The sequence below is a fragment of the Chiloscyllium plagiosum genome, unplaced genomic scaffold (assembly GCF_037043375.1).
Source record: "Chiloscyllium plagiosum isolate Xiang-an unplaced genomic scaffold, Cpla_swu_hap1 HiC_scaffold_1, whole genome shotgun sequence".
Lineage (NCBI taxonomy): Eukaryota > Metazoa > Chordata > Chondrichthyes > Orectolobiformes > Hemiscylliidae > Chiloscyllium > Chiloscyllium plagiosum.
Genome location: NW_028270139.1, coordinates 92,307,371 through 92,333,822, shown reverse-complemented (window position 1 = coordinate 92,333,822; position 26,452 = coordinate 92,307,371). Strand labels below are relative to the sequence as shown.

The following is a 26,452-nucleotide window of genomic DNA, read 5'->3' as shown; positions in this document are numbered from 1 at the left end:
ATGCGAAAAGTGGATATGAGGAATGTTAGATCAACCATGATCCTATTGACTGGTGGAGAAGACTCCAGCAGCTGAATGGTCTACTTTTGTTCCTATCTCTTATAGTCTAATGGTAATTAGTGATAGGGCGAGAGCACAGTTTCCACCCTCCTTCCTCAGCTAGTCTAAGGGTTATTTAGAAGTCTGTGACAGAGGATAGACCACAAATAACTTTTGGCAGAAGATACTCTTAGATAACAGGATGTAATTCATTACAGCTCAGTAACCAGATACGTTCTACATTGACTAACAAACATCCTGACCACTACTAGCAGAAAGTAGAGGATATGTGTTTCCATCAAGAGATTGTCCTGGAGCCCAACTAACTGATTACCTGAACTGCATGAATCTCTACCCAGTAGTTCTGTTATAAATCAGGTATGTGCAGCTTCAATTTAGATTAGTCCTTTTATATACATTATCTTTTACAACCACTCCCCAAAACCTTTTCTTCCAGCTAGTTCACTTATTATACAATGGTTTAAACCATTGTATTATATTTACCTTGACACCTGCTGTCCCAAGTCTCTTGAGTTCACAAATTTGAATGATCTGGTGGTTTTACAATTCTTGTAGAATGTGTTCATTTCAGAATAGGAAGCTTGGTAGGTTGCTAGCTCCAGGATTGGTTGAGTGCTGTTGACCATAACGTTGATTGTTTGGTTTTTTTCTCCTCTGGAGAATCCTTTGTCTCACAAATAACTTTTGCTGAAGACTTGGTCAGCCATTGACGATTCCATGGTTGGTGCTCCATTACCTTATTTGGAGGACCTTTGTGGAAAATGCTGTTGAAAGAAGTAATTTCATCCTTAGTACCATGTCCAGTGAATGTCTTTTTCAAGATGTTGGACATTGCAGATGGCTTCCATCATGCTCTATATTTTTTGCCTAACGTAGTAGATTTCCTTTGTGCAATGTTGTCCCTGGTACTGACAATTCTTCACCGCTCCTATGTGTTGTGCTGTCAATACTGGTTGAATTAAAAATTCACCAATAATCCCAGGTGGACTAAATTACTTAATTCCAGCTGCAGTATTTAGATATTGTCTCAAGTCCTGCTGATATTTATCCTCTAAAGATTCTTCACTGATGTCAGGGATGGTAAATACTTCCTGTAGCCCATTGTGAAATATATCTTGGACTCCAATACAAGTGATTTTCTCTGGGTTGAAACATTTCCTTAGGTTCAGCCATTAATCTTGGAAGGGCAATAAATTCTTGCATTGGTTGTCTTTCCCTGGTCAGTTGATTTTAGATTTCTTATGAAGAAGTCAAACTGCATCAATGAACTGCAGGATACTGAGGGCAAAACAAGCTTGCTTACTAATGAGTGAGTTTCATTGGTTCTCGATCATATTTAATTTGATTTGATTTATTGTCATGTGTACCTAAGTACAGTGACAAACTTTGTACATTTTTCCAAACATCCAGTCGTCGAAATGCTGTCGTTACACTTGCAACATCCCTTTCACCTTGGGAAGTGGTCCACTTGCACCATATTGCTCCAGATCTGTCACTTGTAACTTTTTTTCCTGCATCAGTAGTCAGATAAGACAATGACATTCACTTTCAATCTTAAATTAGTAAGATATCTATTGACACAGTTCATATAATTTCATTTGTATCTTTTGTAATGGATCTCTTATTTCCCCTAGGAATATCTTGAGTACTTGTTAATGGAGATATTTCTTCAAATGTGGACATCTCATCTAACAGACATGGATGATCTACTGTATTGAGTTCTTTGTGTGAACTGGACTGTCCTGGAACTGTTTCAGAATTCTACATAACTTTTAACAGATGCAGCACACTCTTGTCATGACTGAACATTGTGCTTTCATATAAATCTTTTTGTTCACAGCACTTAAGATGACACAACACGAGGGAAACCAGGGAATCCTGGAATATCCGCTAAGTGGTGAGTTGTTTTAGGAAAGGAGTTTTTGGTAAAATGGGGCTGGAATTAGATGTATGAAATGCCATAAGGCTAGCGTAGGGAGTTCATAAAACAGCTTGGTAATGAGAAAACATGCTTGGTTTTGGGAAAGAAATCCCTGCAAAAAAACCAACACAATGGGACTTATCCAAAAAAAAGGGAAGATTAAGCCTGTGGTTTTGATTTTTTCTGACACAGAAAGTGAGTCACTTAAGTTATTTCAGAAGAAATCGATAAAATCTTCTTCTTGGTGTGCTGTTGTGCTCAATGAGGCGATTGCTCATTTCATTCCCTGCAACCTTGGCTTCAAAACTGTTAGAAAATAATCTATGGCATTTGTGCTTTTCTACAGAATGTGTTAGCAGCTGCAGCTAGACTTTCAATTCCTTTAAGCATTTCTAAATAGGTCAATCCTCAGATTTGGTGCACATGCTTCAGGAGAGTAAGTAAACTGAAACTGTGACAAACATATTCACATGATGGGCAGCCATCAGTCAGGAGGTTTAACTTGGAGTTACCATTACCTTTATGAGCTTCCCCAGAAATGGTTCAGTATCCGGTTAGGGTGACATCTCATGTTGCGGTGGTAGTGTCCCGACCTTGGAGCTAAAAGCTTTTGGTTTCAGTTCTACTCCAGGAATCGTTGCTTCTGAAGGGTGCATGCATAACATGGCCAAAAAGGTTGTTTTGATCAACCTGTAAAACCTTTTAAGGTTTTAAACCCAATAAACTTACACCTACAACGGGAGGACAGTTTCCTCGCCAGCCACGCCTGAATGCAGAATATTGCTCCTAAAAGCTATAACCTCCAGGACGACATATTCCTGGAACAAAACCAGTTCTGGAATCTGGCCTGAGTATAAGCATTCCCTGCCTCATGCATTACTAGATCGGTGATTTTTCTAAATAAAAATCAAAATCAAAATTGAAATCTCAATTGCATCCTTCTGCACCAGGTTGAGGTCGCATATTAATATTAAGAAATTTTTTAGGAGCATTGCTGGGGAGCCATTATAACTCTGTAATTCATATTGTTTCCCTGTAACTTGTACCGGTCTGTCTGCCAGGTTCATTGTAGGAGACTGTAGGAGAGAGACCCCTACTCATGCACCACCCACTACACTACAATACCCACCCCTGCTTCTGTTCAATTTCTGTCATGTTTGAAAGGAAACATATATCCATCTGAATTGCTCCAGGATCCTGAACAGAATGAAGAGAATTATCTCAGCAGCTAGCATTAAGAGCAAAGTGATGTTCTTAGTGAGTTTTGAGAAGATTTGAGGCTCAGGTGAGGTTCTGGATGTAGGTTTGCTGGCAGAGCTGGAAGGTTCGGTTTCAGATGTTTCGTCACCATACTAGGTAACATCATCAGCGAGCCTCCGGATGAAGCTTCACCCTGAGGGTCACTGATGATGTTACCTAGTATGGTAATGAAACGTCTGAAACTGAACCTTCCAGTTCCGTGAGCAAACCTACATCCAAAGTGATGTTCATTGCTTGATTTTCATTTCGGGTGATGGGGAGCAGCCTTTAGGAATGCCTCGGGTATGGCTCACCCTGAAAATGGGAAGTACAGCCTTGGGAAAAATGTTTCACTGCTCTGTTGATCACTCCTTTCCATTCTGGACTTGTTTCACAGCACCCTGGGGGTCAAGCAAGACACAACGGTTGGTGTAAGGTAGCAATGAAAATGATTCCAAAGTCTTTTATTGAAAGAAGAGGGCTTTACAATCGCCTCTTCTTGTCGTACCCATCAATATGACTTATCTGCTGAAGGTCTTAAGCTCAAACAAAGGATCTGTGGCCATTTTGAGTAACTGAACCCCTATGTTGGTACTGGAATGGCATTCCTCTGCACCACCATCTGTATTTTACTTGGGAACTACAGATATGCTCCCACTTGTAAATGGAAATCCACAGAGATTCCAAATATATGATGACCTGGGATTCAGGAAACTGAGCCTGGGCTATTGCATTGTTGGGATAGTTAGCAAAACTTCCACCCCAACTTTGTAGGAGCAGAGTCAGAAGTATATTGCCTGCTGTCAAAGAGCAGTCATCAATTATGACTGAACTTGGAAGAAGGTACAAGTGAATAAAACAATAGCATTTTTACTTATTTAAGTAACTGTGGTTAATAGTAAAGTTTCTGTGGTGCTAATGTTTAAATAACCTCAGTATTGTATGTAAGTAAATGTTTAAATAACCTCAATATTATATGTAAGTAAATAAAAAAATTAAAAATAAGCAGTTGAGAGAGGTGGGAATATCCTTGACTTACCCTTACCAGGAACTGTTCTCTAAAGATTCAACTCCAATATAAGGATGTGGTATTAAGCGAATGAAGATGACCTTTAATCAGCTCACTTGCTGTTTCCTCATAGTAATGGCATTTACAATGGTTTCATTGTTGGTGCATAAAGCCACAAGTTGTTACCAACAAAATTCCCTGACATTTATGATGGAAAGTTTCCACATATCATGTGCTAATGAAATTCCCATGATACTTCAGTTGCAACAACCTGACCATGATGTAAATGGAGAGGAAAGGAATTATTTTGTTCCTCATTTGTTATAGGTCTCAAGTGACTGTGCAGCAGAGATGGGGAACTTTCCAGTTTCCCAGATCTTGAAATATTTCAGGTTACTAAGAATAGCCTGTTGTAGAGACAAGCATGTGTCTAAGTTTCTGAGATTGAGGTTTATGTTGTGGTAAAGTGGACTTTTCTACCACGTAATCACTCAACAACAAAACACGCATTTTAGGTGTGCTATGCTGGTAGGAAAAAAAAAATCAGTTTAAAATTTTAATCTGATTGTTCCTGGGGATACAAAAATAGAGCATCATGTTGTGTATCTGGTCTTGTTGCAAATGATACTCTTTTTAAAGATTAAGGTCAATGAAAAGCCCTTTGCTGACCTTAATTGACTAGTAGAGATCAATATTAATAAGGGATTTTCTTTATTTCCCCTTTGAAGGCTCTAAGGTCCTTATATTAATGAACATAAATTAAAGCCTGAGTTCAAGCACAACCTGAATAGTGCAACCAATGAATGAAGGTGCCTAACTTAAACATAGAATTATGGTTGTACACGTAATACCTCAGACTATCAGGTCTATTAAGACCATAAGACCATAAGAAATAAGATTTTCTTGGACCATGAAGACTGTACCTCAGCTCCATTTGTTCCAAATCCCTTGATGAACTTCTATTAATCAACATCTGAAAAAAAAAGACACTGCACCCACAGTCTTTTGAATAATTTCAGGTTTCTACTGTTTTGTTCAGAAAGATGTTTCCTGAGCTCTCACCTGAACAACCTAACTATATGGTCAAACTTGTGCCCCAATTTCTGGTTTTATAAGACTATTGGACATAAGAGCAAAAATAAGCCATTCAACCCATCGAGTCTCCCTGCCTTTCTGATCTCTACTGCTCTGATAATTCTCAACTTCAGTTTCTAGCCTTTTCCCCATAACCCTTGATTGCCTTGCTGATTAGAAATCTGTCTATCTCAGCCCTGAATATGCTAACAACCCATCCTCTATAGCACTCTGAGTTAAAGAGTTTCACAGATTCACAATGGTTTGAGAGAAGAAATTCTTCCTCATCCCTATTGCAGATGTGTAACCTCTTATTCTGAGATTACACCCTCTGGTCCTGGACTTTCCCACAAGGAGAAACAATCTGTCCACAGCTACCCTGTCAAGTCCTGTAGGAATCTTGTGTGTTTCCATAAGGTTGTCTCTCATCCTTCCAAACTCCAATGAGTAACACTAGAGGAAGGTTTCTCAGAGATCCTACCCCATCACATCTATTTACCATCTTCATTCCTCAAGATTCTAAACTGAAAGAAGCCAAGAATATGGAAACCATCCTTATTATTTTGGGAAGTCATGCTGTACTCCCTCCTTCAATTGCTAACAAGCCATTCCTAAATTGAACAAAGTTATCCTGAGATGGTCTGACCAAAGATAATTCCATCTCCCTTTGAATATCATCCCCCTTGAAATAAAGTCAAACAATCCATTAGCTTTATTGATTACATTTGTATCTATGCACTTACTTATAGTGATTTGTATAATTGGATACTAAAATCCCTTTTCTCTTTTCTAGTCTTTCACCATTAAGATAATAAAACCAATCCCATCAGAAGAACTTAATGAATGAAGCTGATTAGAGTATTAAACCCAATCCTAATAATATAGGTCAATGATTAAAGTTCTCAGTGCTAACCCAGTTTCAATAATGTGGATCTGAGCTTGTTACACTGCAATGTCAAACAGGCAATCAGGATTAGATGCAGACCCTAGGGCTGAAATTAGTCAGACAGTGGGGGCCTTGATAAAGCACCGAAAATCAGGGCTGCTCTGCCTCAACTATTTGGACAACCTCTGGCCATACTTTACACAAAGTTAGCATCTGATTAGTTTCTGTCAAGCCTCCCCTCCATTGAAAGATGACAGACTGCCTCTGAAAGCTGGGCACTACTGTTCATTCAATAAGTAAACCTGCAGTCAATGTAGCAGCAAATGTAATTGTGATTGGTAATCATAAGGGAATACATGGCTTACTCAGTCATGGGAGGGTCCAGACACTTGCTGGCACTGATGATGTTTAAATAAAACAGGCAGCAGTGAGTAAAATTGAAAACCTTATAAAACTATCTAGATTTTGCATCAACACACACTTCCCAGTTTTATGATTGCAATTCACTCGGGAATTAAAGGTAATAAATTTCCAATTTAATCCCTCTACCTTGAGCAGGAAACATACTTTTGAAGCAGCGAACACAATTCTGCGAAGCAGTCTTACTCTTAAATACACATTCATCCTTAAAATAGAGCTGGAGAATTGAGAGAAGTGATTTAACATTTGGGTTTCTTGGGCTTACATCATTTTCACATTGTTTACAGATTGCATTGTGCTGCTTGCTTATTGCAGCATGGAGCAACATAATTGTTATTGGCTTATCATGATCTGACTAATGGTTCATGTTAGCTTTGACACAGAAAATAACTGAATTGATATAAATATTCAAAGCTTTGCTAAGTGGCAGTAGTTTTTAATGTGATTCAGGAAGAGTTGTGTTTGTACATTGATGTATAACTTGGGCATATTTTTAAAGTCAAAATATGTTACCACCTGTCTGTCTCTGCATTCATTTACCTACATGTGAAACTATTGCTTTTCAGTTTATTTGATGCTCACACAATGGTGGCTTGAGCAGTTGGCCTTGTTCATGAAATATTTAAACACCCATCCTGCAGGCCACAGAACATAGGAACACAAGAACCAGGAGCAGGAATAGGCCATCTGGCCCTTTTGAGCCCGCTCTACCATTCTATAAGATCATGGCTGATCTTTTTGTGGCCTCGGCTCCACTTACTCGCCCTCTTACTGTAACCCTTAATTCCTTTACTGTTCAAAAAATTACTATCTTAGCTTTAAAAGCATTTACTGAAAAAGCCTCAACTACTTTAATCTGGGCAGGAAATTCCATAGATTCACAACCCTCTGGGTGAAGAAGTTCTTTCTGAATTCAGTTCTAAATCTGCTCCCCCTAATCTTGAGGCTTTGCCCTCTCATCCTAGTTTCGCCCACCAGTGGAAACATCCTCTCTGTGTCTATCTTACCTTCATAATTTTATATGTTTCTTTAAGATCCTCCCTCATTCTTCTGAATTCCAATGAATATAATCCCAGTCTACTCAGACTCTCCTCATATGCCAACCCCCTCAACTCCGGAATCAACCTAGTGAACCTCCTCTGCATCTCCTCCAGTGCCAGTAGAGGTATTCTAATTGTCTCTGGATAGAGTTTGTAGTGACATTTTAGCCTCTTTGTTGACATCCACACATTACTCTTACCCATTCAACCTTCCTCCCTTACAGCATGACCAACACTAATGGAGATAGTTTCTTCTGCTTTAATCCTCTCAGTTCATCCTACTGTAATGACTCCTTTTGGTGTGCTCCTCATTGCAGTGATCCTTGGCATCATCTCATTGTTAGCAGTAGTTTTTTTTTCTTCCTATTTCTCCTTTTCATATGAATATATGAATTAGGAACAGGAGCAAGCCATTCAGTTCCTTCATTCAATGCTGTCATGTCTAATCTGATTGTGGCCTCAACTCTTTGTTCAATCTATCACCAATAACCTTTGGCTCTGTGGTCAGTCAAGATTGTGTCTACTTGCACTTAAAAATAGTCACTATCTATGCTTCCTTTGCTCTCTGGAGAAAAAATGTTCCAAAGACTCATAACCCTCTGAAAGAAAAAAATCCACTTTATCTCTATCTTAAATACAAGACCCCTTACTTTTAAAATCCTATCCTCCCCCACTGTATGCTCTTACCCTAACATAACAGACGTAAACTAAAAAAGCATTAAAAATGGTGGCCTTTTCAGCAATGTGTTTGTTCTCATAGCGGATTAGTTCTCTATTGTGTAGAATGCTGTCTGTACTTCAATGCCTTTCGCAGGAATTGTTTTTGAATTTCTTTGTAACACGGTCATATCATTTAGGTAAAGGCTAACATTTGAGGTATGCCTTCCTGGTGCAATCAAACAGCTAATGTAGTAGATTAAATGGAGAAGGAAGAGCTTCAGGGTTCCCACGTAAGTAAAACCTAATAAGGAAGTTGGTAGTGCTCTAGCATGACTAATACATTCATTTCCAAGTACTCTGGTTATTTTACAGGCATTTCCCTCTGGGTTAGGAAAGTTATGCTCACACTCAGAGTGCCCAAGAAACAAAAGATGGCAACGAGTATTTTACCTTGCTGCTCCTTACACGGCTATTGAACTTATTCCAGCACAATTTTGTAATTCTGGGATTAGAGAGATGACACTCATTGCACTGCCATTTCTCTCCACATAACATGTGACCCACGTATATTTTCTAAGTTTCCTCCCACAGACGATCTACAGTTTTTCTCTCTTTTGTTTTCCTTCTCTCCTGGGACACGGGTGTCTCTGGCTGGCCAGCATTTATTAACCATCCCTATTTCTCCTTGAGGAGGTGGGTGGTGAGCTGCCTTCTTGAACTGCTGCAGTTCATGTGCTGTAGGTAGACACACAATGCCATTAGGGATGGAATTCCAGGATTCTGGTTCAGCGACAGTGGAGGAATAGTGATATATTTCCAAGCCAGGCTAGTGAGTGGCTTGGAAAGAAAATTGCAGGTGGTGATGTTCCCTTTTATTCAGTAATGCAACCAGGTTGACCTTAGTAAAATTTTATTCTCCTATTTATTGGTTCCTTCTAATGCCCTGATTCACATGTCTTTTCCTCTACTGACTCACCTTCTTTAAAACTGCCACAAAATCTCATATGCCAGTTGTAATAAGGACCTGGCAGTCATTCCAACCTTTAACAAAATCTTCTCCTTACCAGCTGCTACTGCAGAATGCTACAAAAATCTTCAGCCATTTTGAGTTTCATAAATGACACACTGAGAATTTTAATCCCACTCCTACCTCTGCAGCATAACACTGCCATGTTACACAGGCACTCAGTCAATGCCTGTGTGAATGAAAGTTCATTAGTTCCACTCTCTATGGCTGAGTATGCATTGGAATAGATCAGCAGGGAAAGCTTTCAACAAGGTTATACAAGAGGATAAAAAGTAGCACATGAGAGTTTGGGGTCAATATCATTGCATGAGAATACAAGATTGGACTTAAATGAAAAAAAGTATGAATAATATTCTTTTTGGATTGATCTGGGGAATAACAAGAGATTCTCACAGAAGTGGAGCTATGTTATAAAATACTGATAAATGGTAAGGAAATCAAGGATGGCTATTTTGATAAATTAGAGAAATTTGTACTAACATTATATGCTAGAATTTAGATTCTCTACAGTGTGAAAACAGGCTCTTCGACCCCACAAGTCCACACCGCCCCTCCGAAGAGAAACCCACCCAGACCCATTCCCCCACCCACTTTTTACCGCTGACTAACGCAGCTAACACTGTGGGCAATTTAGCATGGCCAATTCACCTGACCTGCACATCTTTGGATTATGGGAGGAAACCGGAGCATCCGGAGGAAACCCACGCAGACACGGGGAGAATGTGCAAACTCCACACAGACAGGCGGAAATCAAACCCAGGTCCCTGGTGCTGTGAGGCAGCAGTGCTAACCACTGAGCCACCGTTTCTCCACCTAATGAAAACAAGATATGGACAAGAATTAAAATCAACATTGTTGAGTTACTGACCTTTTTCTGCTCCATCTCCATTTTATCAGGACCATCCATCCATTACCTTAATAATATCGTGGCTTTGCTAGTCTACACAAAGGACATTTTAGTGGCCTACTGGATGGTTTCTGCTGTTAGTTCTCCACTTAGTAAAAATTAGATGCATAAGGAAGAAGACACAAAATATTCACCTGAAATTATTTGTGGGACTAGGAAGGGAAGGTATGCATAATTCTGAGGAAGTTCATCTACAATATCTATATTTGTTGATGGGGGATATTCCAATTGGAAAATAAAATAAGCATTGTTGAAGATAAAACCAGGGCTGAGCTAAAACTGAGAGATTCTCAGGATAGCCATGTAGGTGTTTTAATGTTCTATAGTAATGTGTCAATTAAGAAATATGCTTTAAATGGTAAGATTTCAAATTAAGGGATTTTGTGGCTTGGACTGTTCATTAAACATGCAGTGCTAAGACATAAAATAATCCAAGGAGAACTAGAATCTTTGTTTTTGTAACTCAAAATGCAGTACCAGATTTCAATATTTTAGGAAAATATTCAATAGAATAGAAATTCAATCGAGTGAGTTGAACCCACGTGTTGAAGCCTCTGAATGTTCAGTTCATTCATGTTCCTCACTCAGACAAGGACAAAAGTGGAATACAAAAGCAAAACAGTAATGTTGAATTCTTATAATACCTTAGTTAGGCTACATTTAAAACATTGCGTATAGTTTAAGGCCATTTAATACAGCATTGAAAATAATAGAAAAAAACAGCATAGGTTGTGAAGAGAGACATCATAAACTAAGACTTTTCTATTGGAGCTAATGAAAAGGATTAAGATTAAGAAGAGCTAATTACCTATGTTTCTACATTGGAAAATTATAGTGTGTGCCACAAAACATTAGATAATTCAAAAAAGATTTAAAGCTGCCATTAACAAAATTCTTTGATATAAACAATGGCTAGAATATGCAATTCTTTGTCACATCCTGTTTTTGAAACAAAACCTGTTTAAGGTTTAAAAAGAAAACTACTAAAATAGTTGCTTTAAAAATTAATAATAAAAGGTATTTACATCGAACAATAGAGTAGGCTTGTATAGGCATCTTCTGAGAAGACAAAGTAGTTACAGGTCAAAATACACCAATCATGAAACGTTGATCATTCTGTCACCAGGTATATTACCATGAGGTCATCTTGGTCACACAGTGATGTTATTTACTTCCTTTGTTTTCACTCATGGGACTTGAGTGCTGCTGGTTAGACCAGCATTTGTTGCTCATCCTTAATTGCTTTTGAGAGGGAATGATGAGCTGCCTTCTTGAATCACTGCAGGCTATGCATGCAAGTGCACTAATAGTCCTGTTAGGGACAGAATTTCAAGATCTTGATTCGATGGCAGTAAGGAAATAGTGTTATAGTTCCAAATCAGGATGGCCTGTGGTTTGTCACACCCACACACTCATGGATTTATTGGAAATGGACCCTTCATTTAAAACAAAATAGAGAATGGATATTCTGCTGTGAAACAAAATAAAGTTGAGGGCCGATGACCTCTTTTGTGTTCTCTCTATATACATGGAATGACACAAGTCACAATGATATCTGCTTGTTTGTGGAAGACATTAAATTGTTACTGATCATTCAGAATGCAAATTATGCAGAGTGGACTGCATTGCTTAACTTTTGTTTATACAGCGAATGAAATTTTGGATTAGCCTGCAAAATATCGCATGAAATAAACTTGGCTGACCTAGACCAAAGGAATGTGGAATTATCACACATCTTGGGAACATCACCAAGAAAAAGTGTAACATCTAAAGTGTTAGCTCACTCAACAATAAACGCAGAACTTTGGAGCTGATTATCCACTGTTGTGCGTCAAGGAAATGGATAATCTTACCAATGGGAAGCAGAGGAGAAAGGGACAGAGATTATAACTGAAAGGTGGTTGAGTCAGAAAAGCTTGTAGCAGTTAAGCAGTATTTAGATCTGTCATAGCATCCAGTGGTGGGGCTAGAGGATAACTTCTTCCAGTTTTACTTCTATTGGGACATTCATTTTGCAGTGAAATAAGGAATAGATGAAGATTACTGTTAACTTGCTCCTAATTATTTGCATATAGGCACTTTTTTTTTGTTTACCTAATCACGGAATCCAAGCATGATCATTTATTGTTCTTTTCTCTCTGGGACCATCTTTACAAACCCCTGAACATAACAAAAACTGAGTGGAGTCCTAACACAATAATGAACTCATAGACTCATAGATGCTTAAAGCAGAGAACGAAGCCATTTGGCCCATCACATCCATGCTCATGCTGTGTGCCTAAAGATGGAAAATGGAATTAGCATTGTCAGATCTTTACTGATTGGCTTGGCACAATATGAAGTTTTCCATTTTAGTGGAAGAACAGAAAAGCAGAACACTATTATTTAAGAGGAGAAAGACAGCAAAATGCTGCTGTTCAGAGGCCTCTGGTGTTTTTAAACATGGCTCAGAGATACAAAAAGTATTGGAAGGTGGATGAAATATAAAAGCAGTGAAGTCTCACTATGCCTTGACAGAACAGTGGTGAAACCACACATGGAAACTGCTGATAGTCTTGGTCTCTTTATTTAAAGATAGTTATTCTTACATTGCAAGCAGTTCAGGGAAGGTTCACTAGATCAATTGGGAACATCACCAAGAAAAAGTGTAACATCTAAAGTGTTAGCTTACTCAACAATAAACGCAGAACTTTGGAGCTGATTATCCACTGTTGTGCGTCAAGGAAATGGATAATCTTACCAATGGGAAGCAGAGGAGAAAGGGACAGAGATTATAACTGAAAGGTGGTTGAGTCAGAAAAGCTTGAAGGGCCTGAAGGGCTTGAAGCCTGAAGAAGGGCCTGTGCCCGAAACGTCGAATCTCCTGTTCCCTGGATGCTGCCTGACCTGCTGTGCTGTTCCAGCAATAAAGTTTCAACTCACTAGATCAATTCCATGGATGAAAGAAGATATTTTAGAAGGAACAAGTGAGTAGGTTGGGCCTATACTGATCAGAGTTCGGGATCATGAGAGGTGACCTTCTTGAAACTTGTACAATTCTAAAGAGGCTTGACAGAGAGGATGTTTTCTCTTGTGGCGGAGTTCTAGACCTCAGTCATAATTTCAAAATAAGGAGCCATCCATTTATGATGTGGAGTGGACTTCCCTCTCTTAGAGGCTTGTTACCAGACAGTGTGGTGGAGGCAGGTTCAGTCGAGGCATTCAAAAGAGAAATAGTTATTTAAAAAAGAACTACATTATGTGGAGAAGGTGAGAAAATGGCAATAAATGATCTGCTCATTTGGAAGGCCAGCACTGAGAGGCTTTCTTCTGTACTGTGATTGAATACTTATATTGGACAGATTTTTGATCCACATGAAACTCAAAAACTTTGGCGGACAGGCAAGAAAGAAGAAAAAGAAATCAGACATGACTTTATTGAACATCAGACCAAGCTGGACATTCAAATAGCTTTAATGGACTGTTCCATTTGAGCTATGAGTGATTAAGGTTATTTGTTGAAATTGTGCCATCTATTTTGTAACAAATGCATCTAATAAACTCGAGGAGCTGTTTGATGTCATAAGTTGCTCTTGTCAAAGCCTCCAGCAAACTCAAGGGCTTCCTGAAGAACCAACCTTCTTGGCATGGGGCACTAGAGCCAGTTACACTGTAAGAAGCAGGAAGCACTGCATGTGCCACTTTGAGGGTTCTGACCTTTGTTGTGGCAACACTAAGAGAAAGCATAGAACAGCAATGTGCAGCCAAACGTCCAGCCAATATTCAAGGCTGAATTCAAACCATACTATCTAATGCATTGCATAATAACCTTATGTAAGCTTATGTGACCTAATTTAGCAACATTTAAGTATACTTACTTTCAAATTTATACTCAAGGTGTGGTCAAAAGCAAGTTTTCAACATGTTCAGCTCAAACTCAGTCTAGCTCTACATCTTCAGAATCTCAGTCAACTAAAAAGTATGAAAAATCACTTTTCATCATGCTGGCTATTTGCATATTGTGTGAATCTTCAGTGTATCCTTTTATTTTACTTTTGGTCATATGATATTTGCACTGGCCTGAAGCAATACATCCGTTTCCAAAAGAAGAACACAACAACCATAACAGGATTTTAATCTATACTTGACTGCAAAAATACACATAGGTAGTATCAGTATATTTCTCTGGTGATACTTGTTGTGAAATTCTCAATCATTATAGAGAGTCAGTGTCTGCCTACTACAACAACATCTTACTTTTATTAGATTAGATTACTTACAGTGTGGAAACAGGCCCTTCGGCCCAACAAGTCCACACCGACCCGCCGAAGCGCAACCCACCCATACCCCTACATTTACCCCTTTAACCTAACACTACGGGCAATTTAGCATTGCCAATTCACCTGACCCTGCACATCTTTGTGACTGTGGGAGGAAACCGGAGCACCCGGAGGAAACCCACGCAGACACGGGGAGAATGTGCAAACTCCACACAGTCAGTCGCTTGAGTCGGGAATTGAACCCGGGTCTCTGGTGCTGTGAGGCAGCAGTGCTAACCACTGTGCCACCGTGCCGCCCACAAATGTTACACCTTCAATGTAGTAAAGCACTACAAGGCACCAACTTATAAACTTAACCTGGGGAAAATACTTGGTAGTGATCTAAGATTGTTACAGAAAATAGAAAAAACTATGAGGAGCGATATATTGGCATGGCTCAGGGGCCAGTTAGCTCATTTGGTGGAGGGCTGGTTTGTGATGCATTGTAAAGCACTAGCCGAGGTTACTATGAAGGTCTCACTTTCTCAAACTTGACCCTTGCTTGAGCTATGGTGGCCCTCACATTAAATTCACCACCAGCACAGGAACAGGCCCTTCAGCCCACCAGGCCTGAGCTGACATATGATACCTTTCCAAACACCTTTGCCTCCACATGATCCCGCTGTTCTCTGTCTTCTCATATCTATCAAGATGCCTCTTAAACACCTTGATTGTATCTGCTTCTCCCACCTCCTCCAGCAGTGCATTCTAGGCATTTACCACCTGTGTAAAAACACTAGCCTCTCACATCTCCTTTAAATTTTTCCCCTCTCACCTTAAACCTACGTCCCCTAATAACGTCTCTCAAAATATAGTAAATTTCTGTCACAACAACCCTTGACCTTTGACATTCAAGTGAAAATAAACAAAGTTTGTTCAATGTCTCCTCATAGCTAACATCCTCCAAATCAGTCATCACCTTGGTATATATTTTCTGTACCCTCTTTAAAACCTCCCCGTCCTTTTGGTAGTGTAGCAACCAGAACTGCATGCAATAATCCAAGTGTGGTCTTAATAAAGTTCTGTAGAGCTGCAGCATGACATCAGTTTTTATATTCTATGCCCTGACTCTGCACAGTATTGTTCAGTTTAATTAAGGAGTAATTAATTAATTACTTAAGGGAGTTTGGAAGGATGCGAGGGAATCTGATTAAAACTTACAGAGTACTGAGAAGCCTAGCAAGAGTGGACATGGAGAGGATACTTCCTCTAGTATGAGAGACTAGGACCAGAGGGCATTGCCACAGAGTGAAGGCGTGACACATTGGAAGTGAGTGATTAGAAATTCCTTCAGCTAGAGCATAGTGAATATGTGGAGCTCATTACCTCAGAAGGCCATGAAGGCCCAGACATTTAGGTGTTTTATTCATTTGCCCATTTAGAAAATAATATAATCTCTACACAGGTTTTGCTGTGTTTTATGTTGTGTGGTATGTTAGTTTATGATTAAAAGGGTTTGTAGTTCAATTTCCAAATTCAATCTTTGATGGCAATTTTGTCTTTAAGAGTGAAATTTGTTCTGGATATTTTCTAACCAACCTGTTGAGAGATGTTATTACACACACCTGGAGCAGGTGGGACTTGAAAGTCAGACCTCTTGGTTCATAGGTAGGGATGCTACCACTTCACTGCAAGGGACCGTGTGAAGTTTGTTTCATAATAAACAGAATAATTTGAGTTCACAAAAGAAACCTTATTTTGAATAGCAATACAAAATGAAAACATTTGGCCATTTTGGTGATTAAATCACAACATGTATATTAGTTGCCTAGTTCAATGCTGGTCAATCTGTCTGGTTTTAAGTTGCAATATTTCTGTTGTGATATAACACAGCTGAGTAGCTTTCTAGGCTGCATTTGACAGCATTTGGAATTCAACTACATTACTGTGAGTCGCGAGTCACATTTAGACCTACCTTAGTGAAGAATGCAGATTTCCTTCCCCGAGGAGAATTTTAGTGAACCAAATGGGTTTTTATGATAAAAATGAAAGAACTGTGGGTGCTGGAAATCAGGAACAAAGGCAGAAATTGCTGGAAAAGCTCAGCAGGTCCGGCAGATATACGGGGAGAAATGTTTCGAGTCCAGTGGCTCTTCCTAAAACTAGGGAGTTCTGACCCAAAATTTTAACCCTGATTTCTCTCCCCGGATGTTGTTACACCTGCTGAGCTTTTCCAACAATTTCTGTTTTTGTTTGGATTTTTATGATAGTTTTGTAGTTTTGCAATCACCATGATAGAGACGAGATTGGTTTTATTCCTGGTCTATTCATTTACCTTAAATTTCCCCAAATGCCACAGTAGGTTTGGATCTTATGTTGCCTGAGCATGTATTACTCAATAGTACCAGAAAATGCAAGATTTTTATTTTCTACAACATCCATTGACAAATATTTTTAAGCTTCATTTGTTAAACATTACATTTTTGATTTGAGTTATTGTTGTCAAATGTACCTAAGTAGAGTGAAAAGTTCTGTTTTGCATGCAATACAGGGAAATCATAACATACAAGGACAGACAGATTATAGAGTGGTTGAATAGAGCGAGGGATACATACAGCTGCACCAGAGGTGTACAAAACCAAGAATAATACTGGATTTGAAATGAGAGAGGTCCATTTAGTAGACATTTAGAAGCTGTTCTTGCACCTTTTGGAACATGTGTTTAAATTTTTGTATCATCTGCCTGACAGAAGAGGTTAGAAGAGATTATTACCAGGATGGGAGGTTGGCTGCCTTCCTGAGGCAGCAAGAAGGGTAGATGGAGTCTGTGGATGGGAGGTTGGCTTGCGTGATGGTCTGGGCTCTGTTCACAACTTCCTGTAGTTGTTTACAGTCCTGGGCGAGTAGTTATCATTACCAAGCCATGATGCAGCCAAATAGAATGCTTTCTTTGCTGCGCAAATGTTGGTGAGGGTCGTTATGGACATGCTGAATTTCCTTAGCCTTCTGAGGACGTTGACGCATTGTTGTGCCTTCATGATTGTCCCATCTATGTGGGTAGTCCAGGACAGATAGTTAGTGATCGTCACTCCCAAGAACTTGACATGCTCACCCCTCTCCACCTCAGCTCCTTTGATTTAGATAGAAGCGTGTCATCTCCTTTCTTCCTGATGTCGATGCTTGGCTCTTTAGTTGTGCTAACATTGAGCGAGAGATTGTTAACTTTGCACCATGACACCTTCCTTTCTGGATTCTGTCGTGTCATTGTTTGCTATCCGGCCTACAAATGGTGGTATGATCAGCAAACTTGCAGATGGCATTCAGACAAAATTTGGCCATACATTGATGAGTGTACAGAGAGTACATTGGGGGCTGAGTACGCATCCTTGCTGGGGCTGCTGTTGAGGGTTATCGTGGAGGAAGTACAATTATCTATCTTCACTGATTATAGTCTAAGGGTCAGGAAGCTGGTGATCCAATTGCAGAGGGCGGAGTCAAGACCTAGCTCTTGGAATTTGGAAATCTTTCAATGGGTTCCTTACAGACAAACTGAAGATATGTTCTTATTTTATTGTTGCATAATTGTGGCTGAAATGATCAAATGCCATATGTTTTCATGTAGAACTGAGACGAGCACACCAACATTGTATCAGATTTGATGACCGGCCTGTACTCTGATATTTCTGTTAGGGTATATAGCTGTGGTGCGATAAGTCTGATGAGCTAACATAATAGATTGATGAGGAGAATGTTGTTGATGTGATGTACAATAATATTCAGAAAGTGTCTAATGAAATGCCACATAATAAGCTTGTCGTAGAATAAAAGGAGAGGCACGTGGGACTTGAAACATTTCCTTTGTTTCTCTCTCCTCAGATGTTGCCAGATTTGTTGAGCTTCTCCAGTGCTCTCTCTTTTTATTCCAGATCTCTAGAATCTGCAGTAATTTGCTTTAATTACTATAAATACAAAGTTGGCTGAGTGACATATTGAAACAAAAGCAATGGTATTGTTTTACAGACTGCAGGAAGGTACGCAGTGATATTTTTGTGATATCTTTCCATGATATAGACTTCAGACATGATTTCAAATGTTATAGGTGATACCAGACTTGGAATGTGAATGTGAAAAGCGTTAGACCTCATCAAAACATGAGATGAAATGGGATGGCATATGGCAGATGAAATTTCATGCAGAGAACTATGAAATTAATCATTTTGACAGGAAGAACAAGAGTAGGCTATAAAAAACTAAAGGATACAGAGAGGTGCAAGAACATAGAGACCTCCAGGTATATGTGCCCAATTGATTGAAAGTGCCGTCAGAGGTTTGAGAAAGTGATTATAAGATATTGAGCTTTGTAAATAGAAGCAGAGTACACAAGCAAGTTATGGTTAGCTTTTACAGGAAATTGATTCAGGCTGAACTGTGTCGTTTGATCTCAGTCTGGGGCACCAGATATAAAAAAAAAGGCCATGACAGCTTGAATGAGAAAAGATTTATGTGAATGGTTTCAGTTACAATGACAAATTTGAGAAACTGGGATTATCCTCCTTATAGCAGAGAATGTTGAGAGGAGATTTGCTGGCAGTATCCAAATGCATGAGAAAATGGAGACAGACGCAATGAAACTATTCCCATCGGCAGAGAGAGCAGGAACCAGAGAAAAATAATAAAAGAAGCATGAGGAAAGCAATTGTTACACTCGGAGTGGTTCGAATTTGGATAGCATTGCCTGGGAATATGGTGGAGGCAGATACAAGCACCATTAGTAATTCACCTGCAGATTAACAGGGAGAAAGTTCTAGTGTAACACTACATGAATTGATCCCACTGAAAGCCTGTACAGATAAAAAGGGCTTAATAGCCTCCTTCTGTGCTGTAAGTATTGAACGAATTAACTTGATTTCTTTGTGGAGCCATATTTAAACACGTCTGAGAGTCTGCTGCAATGTCAAGGCAGCAATCCCACTCTCCCCACTTGGTTAGTCGAGTACAGTTGAGGCAGTCAGGTGAGAATGAGGGTGCCTTAGTATGGCTGCCCACACACAGCAACAAAATAAAGAGGACGCAGCTAATAGGTCATTCATGTTGAAGAGATAGCTCCTCAAGAAGGTGTTTTCAGCCTTTCATCCCATAACAGTGTCATTGAGCAATGAACACCATGTGTGAACACCTGGTGGATTGCTCCTCCTGCATCAGTAGAACAGCAACACTGATGCAAAATAGACCTAGATTGGGCTTTGATTGAATGAATTGGTTGTCAACCTCTGTGTATTGGGCAACCAAGTTGGTTCCTGGAGAGTTGCCTGGAAATTGAAGTGGAATCAGCTGACCCAATGTGGCAACCTGACAGGAAAGAGTCGACCATGATTTGGACATAAGATTGGCAATCAATATTTCTAGGTGAAAAGTCCATCTGTACAGATGTTGGACACAGACTGGATCAGACTAAAGAGTAGGTTGACGCATAAAATTATTTGTTAACAGTCAGTGTCTGGGCCCAAGTGAACAAAGAAATGACCACTTCAACCAGATGCTAACTAAATTATGTAGCTATTGGCATTTTATGAAATTATTTCATGGGATGTGATCATCACTGGCTGGACCAGCATTTTGTTGCCTGTTTCTAATTGCCATTGAGAAAATGTGCCTTCTTAAACCACTGAAGGCCATGCTTGTGTAGTGATATCAGGGCGATATTTCCATGAAATATTTCTAAGTCAGGATATTGGGTGATGTGAGGTGAAACTTGCAGGTAGTGGTGTTCCCATGCATCTGCTGCCCTTGGCCTTCTAGATGGTAGACTTTGTGATTTTGGAAGGTTCTGTCAAAGGATCCTTGATGAGTTGGGAGCATTTTGGAGACAATGCATATTGCTGCTAGTGTGTCAGGGTTGAGGGGGTTGAATGTCTTCAGATGGTGGATGTGGATGGACTGCTTTGCCCTGGATGGTGTCAAACCATGTGAGCTGGTTGAAGCTGCACTCATCCAGGCAAGTGGAAAATATTTCATAGCACCTCTTGGAGATTAACCATAGGCTCTGTGAAAACAGAAAGTCCAAATTCCAAGTTCTCAAACATTGAGCTAATCATGTAGCCACCATACATGTATGGTTTATTATTGATTGGGAAAACATATTATGAGTTGCTGTTAGCAATTGTCCCCAAGCACCTTAATTTGGTCTCCACTGATTTTAGTTGGAATATGATCCTAAAAAGACAAAGAGATTAACAACTATCATTAGCACTGACGTAGAGAATTGAAACCAATATTGTCTCTTGTTTATTTTTCTCAGTTGAAAAGTTGGAGTTCAATATTTCACTTCAGTTTTGCAAGATGAAGGAGTGAATTGATGGCAATATTTTCTTGCAAATATCTTGCTTCCTACAGATTATCAATTGTCCATATCAATCTTGAAATACTCTATCCTTTTCAGTTTCAGTCTATTAATCTTTTTCATTTGAGCCAAATGAATAATAACACTGTCAGCATGTTATGTTTGTGTGGCCTGACTTTTGCAATTGTATGTTAAAACTGCTAAGCATTTGAGTTAATCGAATATTCTTGGAGAAAAGAAAAGCATTAACTATTTTTTGTAGGTAAGATTTTGTTCAAAAATACTTTGAAACATTTGGTAATAACTTAATTCCTTTGCCTAACAATAATCTATCGACATTCTCAACTGATCACCATTTGGCCTGAGTGATGAAACATGAGAGTTATGACAATGTATCACAGACTGATGTGTCCCTTCCCAGAATGCCTCACCTAATGCCCCACCTACATGTTCTCCTCCTAGCCACTCGCCATCCTGACTTAGAAATAATAGCGCTGTTCTTTCAGTGTCACTAGGTGAAAATCCTGGAACTCTCTTCCTGAGGCAAAGGTGAGAATTGCAGATGCTAGAGATCAGAGTCTAGATTGGAGTGGTGCTGGAAAAGCACAGCAGGTCAGGTAGCATCCGAGGAGCAGGAACATCGACGTTTCGGGCAAAAGCCCTTCATTAGGAATGAAGAGAGGGATTACCTACACGTAGACTGCGTGGTTCAAGAAGGGAGCTCACCTCCACATTCTCAAGGGAAACTAGGGATGGGCAATAAATACTGACCCAGCCAGCGACACCCACATCCTCTGATGTAATTTCTAAAAAACCCAGACCAGCTGAATCCAGACTAAACTAGAAAATGAGATCTTCCTGTACTGTACTGTATTTTTCAGTGTCACAAAGAGCAGTATATTTAATATTGGACTGGGACATGAGATCTTTGCCTCTGTGTCTCCGATGTTCCTATTTTCCTGTGTTTAAGAAGGTCATCTCTTTTTTAGCTTTCTTAGTAAGTTTAAATGGACAAATTCTTCATGCCTGTAAGGATGATCGGACAGATTTATCAGATGAGTGTGAATTTCCTGTGGTCTGTGAACGAGTGAGATTAAGCATAAAAACTTTGGTTGAGCTTGGAATCTGATTTCCTTGTTAATATTTGGGAGGATGTTGTCCATAACTGTCTATCAAAGAAGTTTGAGTTGAGTGTGGGAACTAAGAGATTTAATAAATATTGGCAGCGTCCATTGAAACAAGGCTTGCTGATTTTTGAAACCTTCTGTCTGAGTCTTTTATCAAAGATAATGTGAGTCTTTGCTGACTGAGGTTACTTTTAAAATTGTTTTATTTCCTGCACTTGGCAATTTTTGGCTCCCGACCCAGCAATACCTTGGTTTTTTAAATTTTAAATTCTCATTCTGATATTCAGTGAATATAGGAGAGGGATTAGGCTATTTCACCCTTCAAGGCTAATCAATCCAATCTGGTTGATCTGATTGTAGTTCTTGGCTTCATTTTCCTGTCCACCTTCCATAACTCTGAACTTCCTAGACAAACAAAAATCAATCAGACTCAACCTTGAATGAATTTAAAGATCGAACCTCTACCAATTCCTAGGGTAGAGGGTTCCGCACTGAGAGAAAAAAATTCTGATCTCTCGATTGATTCTCATTTACCCACCTCTGCAATCTCTTCGTGGGCATGTCTTCAGTTGCTTTGGGTCTAAACTCTGTAATTTCTTACCTATTCCTTTGCTATTTTAAGACAGTCATTTCTGATCAAGCCTTTGCATTCTTGCCCCAATATATCCTTCTCTGGCTCCGTGTCAATTTTTGCCTGATTGGGCTTCATTGCTGGGTCAAAGGCAAGATGATGTTGTTTTGTCAGAAACTCAGAAGAGAAGATTACTGGTGGTCTTGTCCTGTTCCCCCGACCTTGAAATCTGCTCTGTGTTTGAAACAACAGTATACAAAAATCTACTAAGATCAATCTGAAGACTATAAATAAATCACAAAACTCACAGTCTGGGAGATAGAGCTGACTCTGAAATTTTTTCTATAGCTAAAATATCTCTGGTCAAAAATGTCTCTGAGAGAAAATGAAGGAGAGTTTGAGGAGAGAAAGATTTTGCAGTTATACAAGACAAAACCAGAAGAGGTTTAATGATGTTGAAAACTCTGGGGTGTTTCGATAAGATGATACTAATTCCATTATTACTGTTAGCAACCCAAAGAGAATAGTAGTTTTCAAAGTGAACTTGTTATATGTTTGGAAATAAAACATATTCTTTGCAGTACAAAAGAATGGAGTTAGTTAGTGGGTCTAACTGGATAGCTCTATCAAAGAGCTATCATAGGCACGATCAGCTGAATGGCCTCCCCGCGTGTCTGCTGTTTTGGTCTATTGCACAGAAAATAGACTTCAAATTTTGCAATGTATTTGATTAGGACATAAAATAAGAACAATTCTCATTCTGATTCATTAATGTCCTTTAGGGAAGAAAATGTGCCATCCTAACCTGGTCTGGCCTACATGTGACTCCAGACCCAAGGCAATGGGGTTGACTCTTAACTGCCCTCTGGCCATTTGTGGATGAGCAACAAATGCTGGCCTAGCCTACAATGCTCAAATTTTACAAATGAATAAAAAAAATGAAGAAGCCATAAAGGGTGTGATGTGGGTACGTGTATGGAATGAGCTGCCTGAGGAAGTGGTGGAGGCTGATATAATTGCAACATTTAAAAGGCATCTGGAAAGGTTTTTGAATAGGAAGGATTTGGAGGGATATGGGTTGGGTACTGGCAGATGGGACTAGATTGGGTTGGGCTATCTGGTCGGCATGGACATGTTGGACCGAAGGGTCTGTTTCCGTGCTTACATTTGTATGACTCTATGACTAGGACTCTACCTCTGCCTTAAAAATATTCGATGATCTTGCCTGCATTGCCTTCTGAGGCATTGGGTTCCAAGGTCAACACTCTGAAAGAAAAGGAATTCTCCTTCTCTCTACCCTAAAAGAGTGACCCGGTCTACTGAAGAAGTCATAGTGGACTCAAAATGTCAACTCTAGTTCTCTCTCTGTAGGTTCTGCCAAATCTGCTGAGATTTTCCAAGATTCTCTGTCTTTGTTAGCATTCTATTAGTCCTCTTGGTCACTTGGTGTATCTGCAAACTAATGTTTTGGTACTCATACACCAGAGCACCTAGATTCCTCTACACTTCTAGATTTAGTGTAACATTGTGGAAAAAACATCATAGAAGGATCAGCAGAATGATCAAAGGTTAAAGACAAGTTGCAAATATTGTGGAAATCATCACATAAAACAAAAGAAAACCCTATGAGGATGATTAATGCAGAAATATCAGATTATAATTCTTACAAATTAAATATTGGTACTGAAGAGATGTTGGCCAAAATTTCAGATAATTCAATCTACACCATAGTGTCAGTGTCAAATCCAAAGCAGAAAATATGATTTGTAAAAATTACAATGAAGACAACAGAACAACAGCATCAATCTAATATGCAGTGGCAGGCAGACACTGGTGCTTTCAGCAACATTGTGAGCTTCAGGAACCAGAAGGCAATCTTCAAGGTGATGCTCTGTGATGAAACGATACTCACCCTGAGGGAACAATTTATTTTATAGCCCAATGCAATGACAAGACTGAAGAGCTGGAATTCTGGATATTAAACATAAAACTAAAGTCACACACCTCAGCAGAAGCAAGTCGGCAGCTCAGCCTGATTACCCTAAACCCACTAGAAGAGATTTATAGTACTTCACAAGGTACATCTACTGATGATCAGACAAACAGCACGAGGTAGAAAGTGTCCAACTGTGGGACCACAAAAGGCACTTGATGGTGAAGTCTAAAAAAGTGCCAAAAGATTGTTTATGCCCAGCAAAGCATTGTGACTAGAAGAAAGAGGTATCTCAGGCAATGGTAGAATCAACACAGGAAGCTGAGAAGGTTTTGAAGCAGAATCAGAATAGATATGTGTGATGCGAAAAGGTCACTGGATTAAAATGTTAATTCTGTTTTCACTCCACAACTGCTGTCTGGCCTGCCGAGTTTCTGTTTGTTTCAGATTCCAGAATGTGCAGTTTGTTATTTTGTTTTAGAATCGTGAGCACTCTGTTAATGCATGGGAATAATTCTTTGCACTATGAGCAACTTAGGTAATTCACAGTGTAAGTTGTGTATGCAAATTTCTGTTTTTTTTTCAATGAAATGGGAATATTTGGATGGAAAGTATGTTGACACGCTTCCTGGGTTTGCTGTAGTCATGTGATTTCTGCCATGAGGTACTCACTGTAGGCAGCCATTTTTCATCGTCTCTAATAAAGACAGGGTACAAGCCACCTTGTATTTCTTGCATCTCTGGAACTTACACTCCTCAAACTGCTACAAACTCCAATCTTGTTTCACTTTTAGGGAAGGAAAATTTCCCAGTATTCCCAGATAACCACCTAGTCCCACCCAACCCCACCTCCAAACCTTGGCATTGCTCAAATTTGACTGTTTTGATACCTGGTTTGTGCTAAATGTTGCTAATGTACATCACTTCATGTGATACTGATATCCAAAAGAATCTGTTTTATTGTGCTGCTGCCAACTGTGATGCTCAATTTGAATTTATAAAACCAATTTGAAGTTGGCACAAAAAGCACAAGTAAATTAGTAATATATTAACGACATAGCTCTCTATTTCTTTTTCTACAAACCTCAAGAATCATGTCAACAGATCAAACACATTTCTTCACCAGACTGGAGAACAGTTGCACATAAATCTGTCTGTCACATCGTAGCCCCAGAGGCTAGAGATAACAGATGAAACTATAGCACCTAAGGGAATTTCAAAACCCAGTACAGATGTTCCTTTCTCTTGCTGCACATAAAAAGCTGCGAGTGACGTAAGGAAAAAAAATTAACATGGTCACGGATGGATCTATAAGAATCTTTGTCTGAAAATAACTCCCTGCATTGAATTTACTTTTCAGAACGATATACTTCAAAGACTGCAAAAAATTAGTTTAAAAAGTCACAGATAATATGCAAGAATTAAAATCACATTTAATTCATGTTGTAACTTCCTATTCAATGGGTTTGCCATTTTAAATATCTGTCAATATAATTATAACATGCAGAAAAGTCATTTATTCAGATCTTAACCCTTATTCATCTTATTATTAACTGCTATGGTTTTAGAGTCAGCCTCAGAGTTTACTTCTCAAATCATAATGCTCTGGATTTCTGACATCCTTTATTGATCTCACATTTCCTGCACACACACTCAAATGGCATGGGCGAATCTCATTTATTTTGCTATATCATGTGCCTCTTGGGTCCCCACCAAAGTTCCAGGGCCCCAGATTCCAAAGTAAAGCAGGATCTCTCCAGCCCAACTCCAGAACCAAGGAGTACACTGAGATGGAGTGGGAGGGTGAGAAAGAAGAAAACTTATTGAGTGCACTTTGGCAGCACTGGTATAACAGTCTTTTATTTTGTAAATATCTGTTTTTTTTTAAATGATTCGACATCACCTTTCATGTATCCGTGGGTCTGTCTATGGAGGCGCTAAATGTATTTTTACATCATTTGGCAGCAATTCATGGCCACATGTAATGGATGGAAGTTTGC

General features: G+C 39.3%; 1 long non-coding RNA gene across 1 annotated transcript in view; it reads left to right on the top strand.

Moving 5' to 3' along the window:
- The first annotated feature begins 1,898 nt into the window (after positions 1-1,898).
- LOC122549399 (uncharacterized) overlaps positions 1,899-26,452 on the top strand; it is a 61,589-nt gene continuing 37,035 nt past the window's right edge. Inside the window, exon 1 of the long non-coding RNA XR_006311519.2 lies at positions 1,899-1,957. This is a non-coding gene — a long non-coding RNA (uncharacterized LOC122549399). The remainder of the gene's footprint in view (positions 1,958-26,452) is intronic.